We start from the raw sequence: 15,905 nt of genomic DNA on the forward strand, positions 1-15,905 counted from the left end.
CCAATAAATAAAGAATAGAAGGATACAAAGTTGGTTGGTTGGACGTTAAAATCATCATCATAATTGGGCGTAGAGATATCAAAATGGATCATGACCCATTTAACGAGCAATAAAATGATTTAGGGTTGACTCATTCATTAATTGGATCATAAACGGGTCGACCCACATAACCCATACATTAAATGATTAGCGAGTTAGTCGGGTTGATACATTTAATAATTTGTGAAAAATTATAAAATCATGAAAAACCGGCAAATTGAGAAAAACGTGAAAAACAAACAAAAAAAAATCAAAACCCCAAAAATACATGAAAAATGAGAAAATGAGAGAAAATATGAACGGAGAACATATGAAAATATGAAAAACGAAGATAAAATAGAGTATTCAATGAGGCAGGACTCCTCAAAAGCCGCAGGAACCCGAACCGACGGAAAAGATGAATCCCCAAAATATTCGAGTTATTGAACTATCTTAATTTCTAGGTTTTGCTTTTTTCTTCGCAATTGAATAGGATGATTCGATTCGAGTCTAATTTGATGAGTAATCTCTCAATTAAAATATAATACGTATACTATAATACTATACGAAACTGGAATTATCTATGGGGGTGCTTTTGGTTCATTAATCAATTGACAATCTATTCAACTTCCTCCTGTTAAGTCATGCCAATTTTAGTACTATTTTATGTATTTACAATCAAAACTATTGTCACTAACGGTTCCTACTCTAAACTTCTTCTATGCCCTTTGTTATGAAAATATATCTTAAATTTGTCATGTTTTAAGTATATTTCTGAACAGACTTTTCGTTTCTCTCAAGCTGATACAAAACTCCAAAATGTCTTTACTTTAAATATGAAATACGAGTGGAGCCAAAACCAGACATCAAATGTGCAATTTTGCTTTCAAATTTCCTTTTTTTTCCGTTTTTTTTAAGCATTCTGTTCCTCAGAAATCTACTTGTAAGAGTGCATAGGGCAATCTTAAGTGGACCAGATTAAAGTTCAGCAAGAGTCCAGACATTTGTAGTAAAGTACAATCCTTCGGAGTAGAAACGAACTGTTTTAGGCACGTCCTTGTGTAGCTGTAATATCCAGCTAAACAACACCACTGCTGCTGGCATCTCAGATTCAGAAAACCTTCATAATAACACGAAGCATATTCCTTGCAACTGACTCAAATTCAAGCTCATTTTAACCCAGTTCAGACCCAATGCTCTGTTTCAAAGTATTAATTTCTTAGTTGAACTCGGTAACCGATTCGATCTCGAGTCTTGCGGAAAAATCCAACTCTTCCGAAGTATTAATTTCTCGAGTTGAAGTTGTGGATTACACCCATTATCTCAAGTTTTGGATCGAACTAATCCATTGACACAAATAGTTCATGGGAGAAAATCGAGTTATTTGGGTCCTGGAGGATTAACAGGACGAACTGCTAGTTTTCGAATACGAGATATCTACCCCAGTCACTATGGGCAAAGCATATATCAATCTAGGCACAAATCGATCAACCAAATTGAAAGAAGGGACAAGAAACCAAATCAGACATCAGAAATTACAATAACAAATTGTAGAATCGATTAAAGGAAAGCCACCACAAACAAAGGACAGAGGTGCAGAACAATGGTGATATGTGAAAATATTAATTAAGTCCTTCTTAGCTTATTTGAAGGTTTTCTAGTAGTATTTCTGTTCAGGAAGTTGCTAATCATATATTTTCTAGTCGAATTCTGAGTAACAGGAAACCAATGCTTAAAATCCAAAACTGGGTCGAGGAGATGAAAGAGATGAAGTGTGAAACAAGAAGGAGGGGTGGATAAAATAGGAAGAGAGATAAAGGTTAACTGGTTGGGGAGGAAGTAAAAAGGTCAAAAAGGTAGATCAATAGTAATAGTGCCACATATATAACAAAGAGTAAAGCTCACTGAATTTTATTGAAGTTTAGTAATCATACTGTAAAAATAACCAAAGTTCAGTGGCCATGGTGTAATTTACCCATTAAAATGTTGTCCGACTTTTCCTACCTCAAAAACACTGCAAGAGCAGGAAACTTCAAAAGAAAGAACAAGTAATGGCAATTCAAAAATTATTACTTAATAATTCAAGCATCATATGAATTACAAATCAGCAATTAAAATAGATTCATACATACATACATATTCATGGTTCAAATAACATTCCAACTAATATACTTTAGTTTCCTAATATAGCTTTTAAATTACAAAGTTGATATCTGTTGATAATTATATAAATGATAAAACTCCACGATATGTCCAGAAGTTGTCAATACCATAACATTGTTGAAGATGCAAGCAAAAAGAAAATTATCTTAGAACTTCAATTATCTTTACTTCGGTTTACTTTTATCAGCTCGTCCTCCGTCAAGGTGGAAGGCTGATCGAAAACCCGGGGATTTACCTGCTTTGAGGTTGTAATTTTCTCAGTGTTCTGAGTTTTCAATTTTTAGGCGTCATCAAGGTATCACAAATATGCACGATAGGGTAAGATATTACATTTTTTCTGAAACATAAGCAGGATAAACCAGAACAGGTCAAACCTGCTTCATTCATAGTCAAAGTGAGAGCAAGAAAATGGAGTCCATATAAGTTTCTGCAATGATATTAATATTCTTCAAAAACTTAAGTACTACATATATAATTATATTCATTGAAACATGACCAATATGAACTCTTTCAATCCAAATTTATTAATCAAAATCCATTAAGCAGAATAGATTCTCCAGCATATAAACAAAAGCAAACTGAACATAATTCTAAAATTGAAAATTGTAAGGCTTTATTTATTCAGCAAAACCATGAATATTTAAAAATACCTGCAAAGCAAGGTCCAGCGAATCAGAGCTAATAGGATGAGGAGGACCAGTTGAGCTAAGGCACAAACATGCTTCATTGACTCGCCTCCACATTGGAAAAGCCCCTCATACCGGCCTGATCAGCTCCGTGAGGCAAAGGGAAACTCTGAAATTGGAAATTGTGAACAACAATGATGAGTATATGATAAGCCAAACAAATTCGAGCATCTATATACCTAAACCTTAAACAAGTTTAACTCATAATCCTAAATTTAAGAAGTAAATCAAGATTCGAAACCATAATAATAATGCCAAAGTCTTCAATTTCATGTAAGAATTGGCAGAGGTTTAAACTCGAATTGACAAATAGATATAAAACCAATCAAGTACGGGAGAGTTTCAGTGAGGCGATCTTAGATATCATGGTACAAGAGGTCGTTAAATAACTACAGGCATAGTCATTAAAGGCGCAAGGGGGTCCTGGAGCCTTGGCACAAGGCGCAACTTAAGGCGCTCGCCCAAGCGACTCGAGGCACACAAAAAGAAAATCATAAATTCATAATACTAGTCACAAATAATCACAAATAGTCAAATACCAACAATAAAACCATAAAATGCATGAGTTAAGTTCTAGTTAACTACTAAGGCATAATCATAAACTCATAATTCCGACTTAAAAATTAAAACTAAAGAAAACACTAATAGTCTTCATAGTTATTAAAGGCGCAAGGCGCACTAAGGCGCAAGGGGGGTCCTGGAGCCTTGGCGCAAGGCGCAACTTAAGGCGCGCGCCCGAGCGACCCGAGGCGCACACAAAAAAAATATCATAAATTCATAATACTAGTCACAAATAATCACAAATAGTTAAATAACAAAAATAAAACCATAAAATGCATGAGTTAAGTTCTAGTTAACTACTAAGGCATGAGTTAACTGTTGCGATATGTGAAGTAAAAACTGTCGATCTTTGTCTATCCATGCTTTTCTTTTATTTTCTGAACTTAAAAGACCCTAAAATACCTTAACCTTAAAATACCCTCAAAACCCTAAGTACCCTCAACCCTAAAATACCCTAAGGTAGCTGAGGCGCGCCAAGGCGCGCGCCTTGCGCCTGGCTTAAGGCGCACCAAGGCGCACTAAGGCGCGCGCCTTAGTGACCGCGCCCGCCTTTGGGCTCCAGAGGCACTAAGGCTGGAGCCTTAGCCGAGGCGCGCCTTTAACAACACTGATAGTCTTGACTCTAGAAAACAAATAATCTTTAACTTCCTAGTCTTCCTTCCTAATCTTCATCGGAACCATAATCATCATCATCATCACTTCCGTCATCATCATATGCTTCTTGAATAAGGTTCTCAATCTCATCATCATTGTCACCTTCCTCATCAATGTACTCATCATCTACAAAGTCGGGTTCATCATCTATAAGAGACATTTTACCCTAGTAGATGGAAGCACCGTTGATGGAGGGAGGAGAGCAAAATGTTTGTTGCCATATGTGGAGTAAAAACTGTCTCTTTGTCTGTCTCTACTTTTCTTTTATTTTCTGAACTTAAAAAACCCTAAAATACCCTCAAAACTCTAAAATACCCTAAATTACCCTAAGGTAGCCGAGGCGTGCCTAGCGCCTGGATTAAGGCACGCGCCTGACTGACCGCGCCCGCCTTTGGGCTCCAACGACCCTAAGGCTGGGCCTTAGCCGAGGCACGCCTTTAATAACTATGACTACAGGATTTATTCTTTTATAATTAATTGGCAACAATGGAACGCTCTTCATAGTTTCTTCAAAAACTCCCTGGAAAGTTATGAAAGTTTCAAGTAAATTAAGCTGAGCAATGGCATATATAACAGCTATAATATACAAATTGCCTCATTGATTCTCAAATAATCCAAAGCTCTGAAAAAATACAGATGCCTTTAATAAATACACATGTAATGAAAAAGATTTTACTGAAAAAAAGGTCATTTAATGAAATCAAGTTGACTTACTTACTTATTCCAAAAAAAAAAAAAAAGTTGACTTACTTAGAAACACACATACGGATAGTTTCATAGAAATAACTCTGAAAGAACAGAAAAGAGAAGACAACAACTTCTTAATTCCATAACATATAAATATTAGTTTGTCCAAATCAAATTATTAATTAGCTAGCCTCTATAAATATAGAAGACAACAACTTCTAGGCAATGTACAAGGTGAGCATGATGATCAGTGATTCAAGTTATATATGTCCAAACTAAATCGTGACTTTGCAGTCCTTTAGGTCCTAAAAGTTAAGAACTCATCTCCCCATGTCTTCTCATGTACCTTTATGACTTACCAATTACCATAGTTGAGCAAATAAGGATAAGATTTGTATCAGAGTAATGATCCCACTGGTAGAATTTAAAGCTATGAAAAATTGGACTGTGATGAGCATTTCAATTAATGAATTAGATCAACTTATGATAGTGGCCCTCTGACAAGTGATTTCAAGCAACAAAGTTATGGTATGAAATTTCAGGTTTGACGAAATCAAAACAAGTTCATGTTTCCAAAATTAACCAACCCTTAAATCCATAGGCTCAACTCTCATGAAATTGAATTAGTAGATGAAAAACTAGAAAACACATAATAAACAGAAATGGAGACAATTTGGCATTGGAAAACCCTAACTAAATCAATTTATATGATCAAAGAGAACAACCTGGTGTTTCGCATGCCGTCATTGCAATTGGAGTCCGTGAAGCTGCAACTCGTCGGTCGAGTTATCATGGCAGTTAAATTCGTCTGCTATGTTGAAAAAAGAAAAAAAAAAGAAAAAAAAAAAGAAAAAAAAAAAGAAAAAAAAAAGAAAAAAAAAATTAAATTAAAATTGGGTGTCTCCATTGTTGAAAGAAGGGGCATCCACATTTAATTATTCAACTACTTGGTTGAATAATGGGTTCATTAGATGACTATAAATAGCCATGTAATATACTTCTTAAATGTATCAAAAAAAATTAGGGGAAAAAAAGAGAAAGAGAGTTAATAGAGAGAGGAATGATGTAGAGCGAGAGAGGCACAATTGTGCCTTGTGAGTTTTGAGAGTTTATTTTAGAGGATAATCTAATTATTTTGGGGAGAGATAATAATAGTAAAAATAATTATTTTGGGTATTTTTGGGAAACACCAGAGTGCTACTATTTTTGTTTTATCTCATTGTAACTCTAGAAAGTTTCTAGAGAACACCCTCTTGTAAACCTCATAAATTCAATAAAATTGTTTTATCGCTTCCGCTAAATTGTCGCAATCAAGAAAAATTCCCAACACGCTAAAGGACTAATAGACCTCATAAATTCAATAAAATTGTTTTATCGCTTCCGCTAAATTGTCGCAATCAAGAAAAATTCCCAACACGCTAGAGGACTAATAGACCTATTTGAGAAGATAAAGAGAAAAGAAACGGCTGAGATGGGGGGAGACAGCCCAGCCCATTAAGGGCCCAAGGTTTTAAATAAATAAGAGGAAATTACAAGCTAAATCATCTTTAGAATTTATTTTATCATTAACTATCAACTTTTTTTTAAGGGAAAATTACAAAATTGGGTCAAATGGGAGGCCCATTTACATTTTAAACCAATTTACTAATTCTACTACATATCTAGACTGATTTTGTGTGACTTTTCAAAAATACCCTCAATATTTACGCGGAGCTCGCCCCATCCCGTCTGACTTCGCATATTCACCCATATGCGAAGCTTGCGAAGTTAATGTTTTAATTTACTTAATGAATTTAGTTCGCATATGCGAAGCCTGCGAAGCTGAAGTTTGTTTTGCTTGATGAATTTAGTTCGCATATGCGAAGCCTGCGAAGCTGAAGTTTGTTTTGCTTGATGAATTTAGTTCGCATATGCGAATGCTGGATATGATTTGAAGCTAATACGCGAAGTGATATATAATAAAAATTGGCAAACAACAACGGATTCGAACATTAAAATCATAACATTATCAAAATTTACAACAAGATTGCCACAATAACAACATTCAAATCATAACATTATCAAAATTCACAACAAGATTGCCACAATGAACTCTACTAACTAATCATTTCAAAGTGAAACTAACTAATTCGGTACCAATTTTAAAACGGTGCACACCAAGATTACGCATCCGCTTCAAAATTGGCACCAGATTAAGTTAGGTCCACTTTGAAGATTGGCACCATAGGATGGACGTGTCCCATGGTACACCCCGAGATTGACACAACCTCTCCTAACGAATCATTTCAGGAGTGAATGTGTCAATCTTGGGGAAGTTCATCCCTATACATGAAAGAAAATCATCTCCCCTGCATCCCAGTACGCCGCCTTCCAGAAAGGGATGTTACGTATTCAACCATCTACAGAAAAAATTAACCGTGTTAGTTAGGAAAAAAGACGATTTTGGCTTCGCGAAATGAAAATTAGCGAAGCATACGAATGTAAATGTGCAGGGGAAGAGGTGATTTTACTTCGCATATCAATTTTTTCGCGAAGTCTGCGAGGTCTGAAATGTGACTATCTACGTCGCATATCGCTGCTTTCGCGAAGTCTACGAGGTCTGAAACGTGAGGATCTATTCGCAGACTTCGCGAACTAATCGATTCGCGAGGTAGATCCATACGTTTCAGACTCTTTCTCTTCGCAGAACTTCGCGAAATCATCAATTCACGAAGTAGATCATCACTTTCCAGACTCGTTCTCTTCGCAAAGCTTAGCAAAACCATCTATTGCGAAGTGAATTCATGAAAAAACGCAGAAAAAACAAACAGATACTTACATTTTTCGCCCATTTCACCCCCAAAAGCGACAATAACAATATGATAACATGGGAAGAACGAAGGAAATAATGTAGAAAAACCATTTCTTTGATGGTAACAAGAAGAAAGAAACCAAGCAACGAACAGGAAGATGAAAAACCATTTACTCGTTTTCTAGGGTTGGGAAGTTGCAGAATCAAGAGATGAAGAGATGAAAAAGAGAAATTCATTATAATTTTTACTAAATGGTGCAGATTTCGTGCAATTTAAAGGAAGAAAGGAAGATCAAAAGTCTTGAAATCATTAATGCTGGAGCAACTTTTCGCATAACCAAGGAGATAGAGGGAGCGGCAATTCGCAAGTGGTGGAAGTGGGAAGGTCAGGGGTATTTTTGGAAAGTCACACAAAATCAGTCTAGATATGTAGTAGAATTAGTAAATGAGTTTAATATGTAAATGGGCCTCCCATTTGACCCAGTTTTATAATTTTCCCTTTTTTTAATATTATCATAACTATTTACTTTAAGGTTAGGCTATGCTTACTTTGTTTTTGACAAAGTAAGTCTTACTGTGTTTTCAAATTCATTACTTAAATCTATATTCAAGCCACTGTCATATTACTATTTTCCTTTTTTTTCATGTATTTTTTTTTTTTTTTTTGCTTTCTTCTATTTTTAATGTTTATGAATTTGACTATCTTCTTTAAATATATTCTTGCTTGAAAATTTAGTACTTAATGATTTTTGCAACTATTTCAAATATTAATATAATATTGTTTGTGTCAACCTATTAAGGAAGGAATCCATACACAACCTATTAAAAAAGCTGAAAAAAAAATTATAATAAATCGGAAAATAAAGAAGGAATTACAAAAAAAAAAAAAAAACTTACTAAATCTATAAAAAAAAAATTATAATAAATCGGAAAATAAAGAAGGAATTATAAAAAAAAATTATAATAAATAAGCTATGCTTCAGTACTGGAGATTTTCAAACTATGAACACATTTCTCTGAATTTCATGTAAGTTGAATAGAAAAGGTTTGCAAAAATCGTTTTTTTTTTTTTTAAATTCTCTATCATTTTCCAAATTAAATTGTATAATTCTTTAAAAATCACAAAACAGGAATCTAAATCTGAATTTGAATTCAACGTAAACTAAGAAGATGGTTGGAGAGAATAGTCACTTATAATTTATTATCAGAATAAAATGATAATACAACTGCTTTTAACCGGTTTTTCCATTTTTGCAATGAAATGAATATAGATTCAAATCTTTAATCTTCTAGTAACTTTTCACACATGAACAGAGCCGGTCCTAACAATTTAGAAGCATAGGCAAAATAAACAGTAAGGACCTGTTTAATATAAAATTTACTAATTAAAGTGTAAAGGTTTGACATACCTTTTAAATTTTTTTTATCAATGAGCTAATCTTGTAGTAACTTTTCACAAATGAACAGAGCCGGTCCTAACAATTTAGAAGCCATAGGCAAAATAAACAGTAAGGATCTGTTTAATATAAAATTTACTAATTAAAGTGTAAAGGTTTGACATACCTTTTAAATTTTTTTATCAATGAGCTTTCAGAAAAAATTAGACCATCTTGTATGATTTTATCACTGTCTCTATTAAAAAAAATTAACTTTCATACACTACAACAAAAATACGGATCTGCTACAAAAAACATATCGGTAGGAAATATAGAAAACAACTATGCTTTCTCCTACAAATATGTTCTGTAGGAATCTCCTACGGAATCTCCTACATAACGTAAAATGTTATAGGAGATTTTTGGAGGAAAGATTCCCTCCATAATTCACCTACAAAATAATTGTTTCTCCTATCAATTTATTTGTAGGAGTTAAATAATAATAATAATAATAATATACTTTATATATTTATTTTTTCTCTTTACTTACCTTTAACTACACATATCATTTTGGTTAAAAAAAAAACTACCCATATCATTTATATATTAAAAATATATTAAAGATTACGAAGGTCAGAACCGAACTCATACCCTCTTTAGTTAGAAAACAAGGTAATACTATTCCACTACTTTAAATATACTTATTATACTTAAAATATAAACAATTTATTTATAACTTTAAATTTTTATTGGGCCTCTCCAGCCCTGGGCCCTAAGCTGGTGCACTATGAGCCGGCCCTGCACATGAATATCAGAAAATGCAGCGAAAAAGAAAATGCTTTAATTTATAATTTGGTTTTCTATTTCCGCCTGCAAAAGAACCGAAGGTGTATAAGTTTTTTAAAGAACAATTTTTATTTTACAAGTTTTGATGTTTTTCCTTTAATTTAATGTTTTTAATAATAATTATATACTAAAATAATAATAATAGTTCCTAAGTTTAAGGGATGCATTCGTTATATGATAAAGTAGTTTATTATTTTCATAATTTGATAAATTTGAAATTCAGTTGATAAGTTTGAGACATGTGTAATAAACCAACTCTATTTTGATCATTGTGTAATTTACCCAAAATAATAATAGATAAGGTTTAATTTTACCCATATCATTTTGAGCAGATTTATTTACTGAAATTTAATTTATTATTTAACTTTTAAATCGAACCTTTTAAACATTAATCATATATAAAATATTTATTGTGCGGCAAACAGTTATAAAAAATGTAAAAAAGTAAAAAAAAATAATAAGTATACAATGTATAGATTAATCATAAAAAATTGCATAAAATATTTATTATGTTATTAACATCATTACAAATGAGTTGACAAACTTATTTGGAAAGTTTTCTATCCCTGAAAAAATATAGATTAATCACAAAAAGAATTGCATAAAATTGCATTTCTCCAAAATGTTAGGAGTAAATTTGATGTTTATCCCCTCAAAAATATAAATTTTGCTTTATAGCAAAGTTTTTTATAGCAAAAAATTAGTGTTAATATTTGCTTTAGGAAAAGTAAAAAAAAAAACTTTATAATTGTCATTAAGTTGTAAATAAAGAAATATGATATTTTTATTTGCAAAAACATGGCATGAACTTCGTACAATTAAAATAATAGAAAAAAATTGCCTAAATGATGAAGATTCGATTGCGGTTGTTTTTCTACGGATTAGGATTTCAATGAAGTATATGTGTTATTGTTTTTCTGTATGTTTTCTACCTTTTATGGATTTTATTGCTCTTTGTAGTCGTTTTCGTCCCATTGTGGATTTTGTAAGGTTTTTTACCTTTTTCGTTTCTTGTTGTACTTGTTCTTTTCGTATCTAATGAAGATGTAGACATTTTCATAAAAGAAAAAAAATAGAATTTTTTGTTGACTAATTATCTACGTTTATCATGTCATCAAATTAAAATATCACATCATCGAATCAACATAACACATCAATAAAAATCAAGAATTTATTATGTCATGTTAGAAAAAAGAAAAATTAAAGAAGTAAACATAACAAATTGTCAAAACTAACACTGAGTCCATTTTTGTTAACACGTACTCTTTTTCTTTTTCTACTTTCCCTTACTTTTAGTAGCAAACATTTTGCTGCAAATAGTATTGTCGCAGCAAGATGCAGAAAATCACAATTTTTATACTTATTGGGATTTTCGTTTTTTTGGCTTAATACATCATTTGTCCCCTGAATTTGTCCAAAAAGTTTGATTAGCCCCTGAACTTTTAAAGTATTCCGATAGCCCCTGAACTTGTATAAAATGTTCAATTAGCCCCTGAACTTGCATAAAATGTAATTAATTAAGTGAATTACCATACCTAGCCACAAATTCCTACCTCTAGCATCAGGAATTGACCGAACTACCCTTTGCACAAAAATTGAAAAAAGACAAAACCTCTCAAGAACCCTATACACTCTTCGATCAAATCCGGACTAATTTTTGAATCAAATCATGGATGGTGACAGAGGCCGTAAAGGGAAAGCGAAAATTGTAAGATTTACGGTTTTATTTCGTTGATTTTCGCTTCGATTTGAGATCTGTGGGATCTTTTCCAAAATCGCCGGAATCGCAGTCGAACGTATGAACATCACGCCCAACTTGTGGTTCCGACGTAAGGACATCACGCCCGACCAGTGGTGCTGGTGTGATAGCCACATGCCCGCACCATAGGTCGGGCGTGATGTTCAAACGCCCGAACCATAGGTCGGATGTGATGTTCAAACCCCGACCAGTGGTTCGGGTGTGATGTTCATATGCCCGAGGGTGTTTTATTTTTTTTTAATTATATTTACATTTAAATTAATTTAGTGTAATTTATAATTTATATGTTACAATTTTAGATTAACTTAGTGTAATTTTTTATAGACGGAGTGACCTACTAGCGGTGGGAAATCCATCCCGTCATCTGCTCGTCGTCTAGATATGGACGACGAGGATGATACACCACGGCATACGAGATTGCGTGGTATTGATATATCTACTAGTAAGCGGAGAGGGGCTGCGACGGAGCAGGTGAGGAGGGGGCCGATTGTGGATCAGCTCGATATTCATGGATCAGAGGGGGCGACGTATTTTGGTGACAGAGAGCCTGATAGAAATTCTGTGGAGGACTACCTGGATGTGGTAGCCCAAGTACTGCGACAGTCTGCAGCTGCACGTGATCGCGAGGGTGATGATATCGATGAGCAGCCGACCCCGGTTAGACAGCGGACACAGCGCATAGGAGGTCGCTTTGCGAGTACAGATATTTTTTAGTATAATTTTATAACTTTAGTATAATTTTATAACTTTAGTATAGTTTAGTATAATTTTATAAATTTAGTATAATTTAATAGTTTTAGTTTAATTTTAGTATAACTTTAGTATAATTTTATAACTTTAGTATAGTTTAGTATAATTTTATAAATTTAGTATAATTTTAGTATAATTTAATAGTTTTAGTATAATTTTAGTATAACTTTAATATAATTTTAGTATAATTTTATAGTTTTAATATAATTTTAGTATAACTTTAGTATAATTTAATAGTTTTAGTTTAATTTTAGTATAATTTTATAATTTTAGTATAGTTTAGTATAATTTTATAAATTTAGTATAAATTTAGTATAATTTAATAGTTTTAGTTTAATTTTAGTATAACTTTAGTATAGTTTAGTATAATTTTATAATTTTAGTATAATTTAATAGTTTTAGTATAATTTTAGTATAACTTTAGTATAATTTTATAACTTTCAGGGACCAGCAAACGTCCCAAAGCTAGTGAGGACGAGAGCTGGATAGTTAGTAGACCGGTGGATGGTGGTCCCGTTGATGGTTCCGTGATTCCTAGTTTTCTAGGACATGTTGCCTCACGGATGCTGGGAGGAGAGCTTCGGTCGTTTCTGACATGCTACAACAGATCAACAACATGCCGAGATTTGTGGGTGTGGTTTTCTGGTGCGTCACCCGAGGTAAGAATAATTTAGTTTGTCACATTTATTGTAATTTGTATTTTTAACTATAAACCTCAAAAACATTCAGTAATTGTATATGTGTCATTTTACACCTGAAGGAGATGATCAAGAAGACTGGTTTGTCTCACCTTCCATATATCATGTTTAGGAACCTCGACACTCCGCTGTTGACTGCGTTCGTGGAGCGGTGGCAGCTCGATACGAACTCCTTCCACATGCCGTTCGGGGAGATGACTATCCAGCTGCATGATGTATGGCAGATTCTTCGGATCCCGATCGACGGTGCGATGGTGTCCGAGTCTCCCACTACTGACCGGCTGCATACCATGTGCATGATGATGTTCGGGATGGATCGGGAGCAGCTTCTGTCGTCGACCCGACATCTCTGGAGTGGTGGAGGTGTATTTGTTGATGCTGTACACAGGCTTCTCATTGAGGGTAGGGATGACGCTACTCGAGCCACAGTGTGGATGTGGCTTATGCTCGGATCCACTTTGTTTATTGACAAGAGTGGAGATAGGATTAGACCGGCCCATCTTGCTGAGGTTTACGGCGGTGTCAAAGGGGCAGCTGGACTTTCATGGGGGTCTGCTACACTTGCCACGTTGTACCGGCAGCTGGGGATAGCGAGCAGAGGAGCCTGTTCTGGTATATGCGGATGTTTGACCCTACTACAGGCGTGGATATACGAGTATTTTCTGACGTTCCGACCGCATAGACTAGCTCACGTGATCCCAGCTGACCATGCCCGTGCACTAAGATGGGAGGTCGGGGTATCAGGCAAGACGATCGCCCGACTAGATACCATACGTGGGCAGCTGGACCGTATGATGGTAGCAGAGGTATTTTATAAAATTTTAGAATTAATTTAAGTATTATTTATAGTATATTATTATTTATTATTGAGTATTATTTTTTTCAGGTGACGTGGTTGCCTTATGGTCCTGTCCCCGATGATGATCGGCTTCTAGTGTCCTACGCCGGTTGGATACGGTGTAGAGACATCGTCGAGTCGTATATGCCAGATCGAGCGCTGCGACAGGTCGGATATACTCAGCCTATCCCAGCTGAGCGTATTAGACCTAATAAAGCAGTACGACCATGGAGGTCTTTATCGTACAGGCTCACGCATTCCTCTGTCACAGTTGAGGATACCTGGCGGAGATTTCCATCGGCTCGGGGCATTGATCGGAGGAGATGTCGGCCAGTTGGATACGATCCCACTGTCTGTGATCCTGCTTACATGGACTGGTATATGCGATATTCACATCCTCATCTCCTTCATGCACCACAGGATGGACCGGTCCAGTATGCTCGCGCCAACAGTGAATTTGTAAGTTTATTATTATTTAATATTATTATTTAGTATTAGTTTATATGTGTTTATTTTTTTATTTTATTTTTTTTGCAGTGGGTTAGTTGGTTGTGGCGTGTCACCCAACTAGCGGCTACCCACCGATCTGACGAGGATGCTCCACTCATTAAGAGGGAGATGGATGAGTTTATGGACGCGTGGCGTCGGACGAACTAAATTATTTTAGTAGAACTTTATACATTTTAACACTTTTGATATTATATGTACTCTTTTATGTTTATTAATTTTTATTTTAATGTTTATGTTGTTAAATTTTATTTGTTAAAGGGTAATCCGAGTTAAAATGCCGTAATTTTTATTTCTAAACGGATAATTCAAGTTAACCATAATCAACAACATTTTTTTTTTGGATTTATTCATGCGGGCGTGAGGTAATCACGCCTCACCACAGGGTGAGGCGTGAGGCCATCACGCCTCACCGTAGGTGCGGTCGTGATAGCCCCACGCCTCACCCTGTGGTGAGGCGTGATTACCTCACGCCGCACCATGGTGAGGCGTGATTACCTCACGCCTAACCATGTGGTGAGGCGTGATTACCTCACGCCCACGTGCCGGGAGAGGTATTTTTCCCCTATTTCCCACCTCAAAGCCTCAAAGGGTATTTCCGTCCTTTCACGGGGCTAGAGGTGGGAAATTGGGGCTGGGTTTAACAACACCCTTAATTAATCACTCGGTCGCAAAAAAGTAAGTTAAATGCGGAAGATGTATTCCACGCATCTTAGAATGTTATTACATAATTCAAAAATAAATTAAAAATGAAGTTATTATTCGATTAACTATACAACTTGTCTTCTTTAATATTAGAACTGCATATCCCGATTTTGGTCGTTTTACTTTTTTTTAAGACTCGTTCAATACATCTTCCGCATTTAACTTACTTTTTTACGACCGAGTGATTAATTGATTATATTTTACGCAAATTTAGAGGGCTAATTGAACATTTTATATAAGTTCAGGAGACTATCAAGATACTTTCAAAGTTCATGGAACCAATCAAATTTTCTGAATAAATTCTGGAGAGAGATGATGTATTAAGTTTTTTTTTTTAAAAATATGCATGTTATAACAGTGAAGAGAGATGAATGATATACTTTATTGTTTTAAATAATTAAAAGAAAATAAAGAATGCAATCACATGGAGTATGAAAATAGCAACAAATAAGTATGTTAAATGTATTGGAAAATGGAAAATTTGAGTTGAAAAGGATAACCGACGGAATCAGTTTTACAGACGCAAAACTGGCTGGAAATATTCCGTCGGTGTCTGAAATTACCGGTGGATTTTTTCCGGCCCAATTCAGGCCGGAATAAATCTCCGACGGACACAAATACGTGGTCGGTATGCGGCTCCTACGAGGCTTTTACTGGCGGATCCGAATCCGCTACAAATCCGTCGGAGAGCTCAATTAGCGGCGGATTTTGGCTGATCAGCGACGGAAATTTCCGCCAGTAATTAGCATTTTTCTTGTAGTGTAAATTGCATTGCTTCATCTTATCAATAATCTTTTTTGCGGTTTGCATCAATCCTTTCGTGCTGAGGGCTTTTTTCCCTTAGGAAATTCTAACCAGGGTTTATG

The 15,905-nt window shown here is 34.8% G+C and overlaps 1 long non-coding RNA gene across 4 annotated transcripts; it reads right to left on the reverse strand.

Moving 5' to 3' along the window:
• Positions 1–2,076: 2,076 nt before the first annotated feature.
• On the reverse strand, positions 2,077–5,594 carry LOC136220694 (uncharacterized). 4 transcript variants are annotated; one of them, XR_010684674.1, is made up of 3 exons: positions 5,495–5,594; positions 2,832–2,976; positions 2,077–2,416 (listed from the first exon to the last, which is right to left on the reverse strand). It is a non-coding gene; the product is annotated as an uncharacterized lncRNA (long non-coding RNA). The 4 variants fall into 4 exon arrangements; XR_010684672.1 differs by having other exon boundaries at positions 2,077–2,555; XR_010684671.1 differs by having other exon boundaries at positions 2,077–2,608.
• Positions 5,595–15,905: the final 10,311 nt, after the last annotated feature.

The sequence above is a fragment of the Euphorbia lathyris genome, chromosome 2 (genome assembly GCF_963576675.1).
Source record: "Euphorbia lathyris chromosome 2, ddEupLath1.1, whole genome shotgun sequence".
NCBI classification, from domain to species: Eukaryota; Viridiplantae; Streptophyta; class Magnoliopsida; order Malpighiales; family Euphorbiaceae; genus Euphorbia; species Euphorbia lathyris.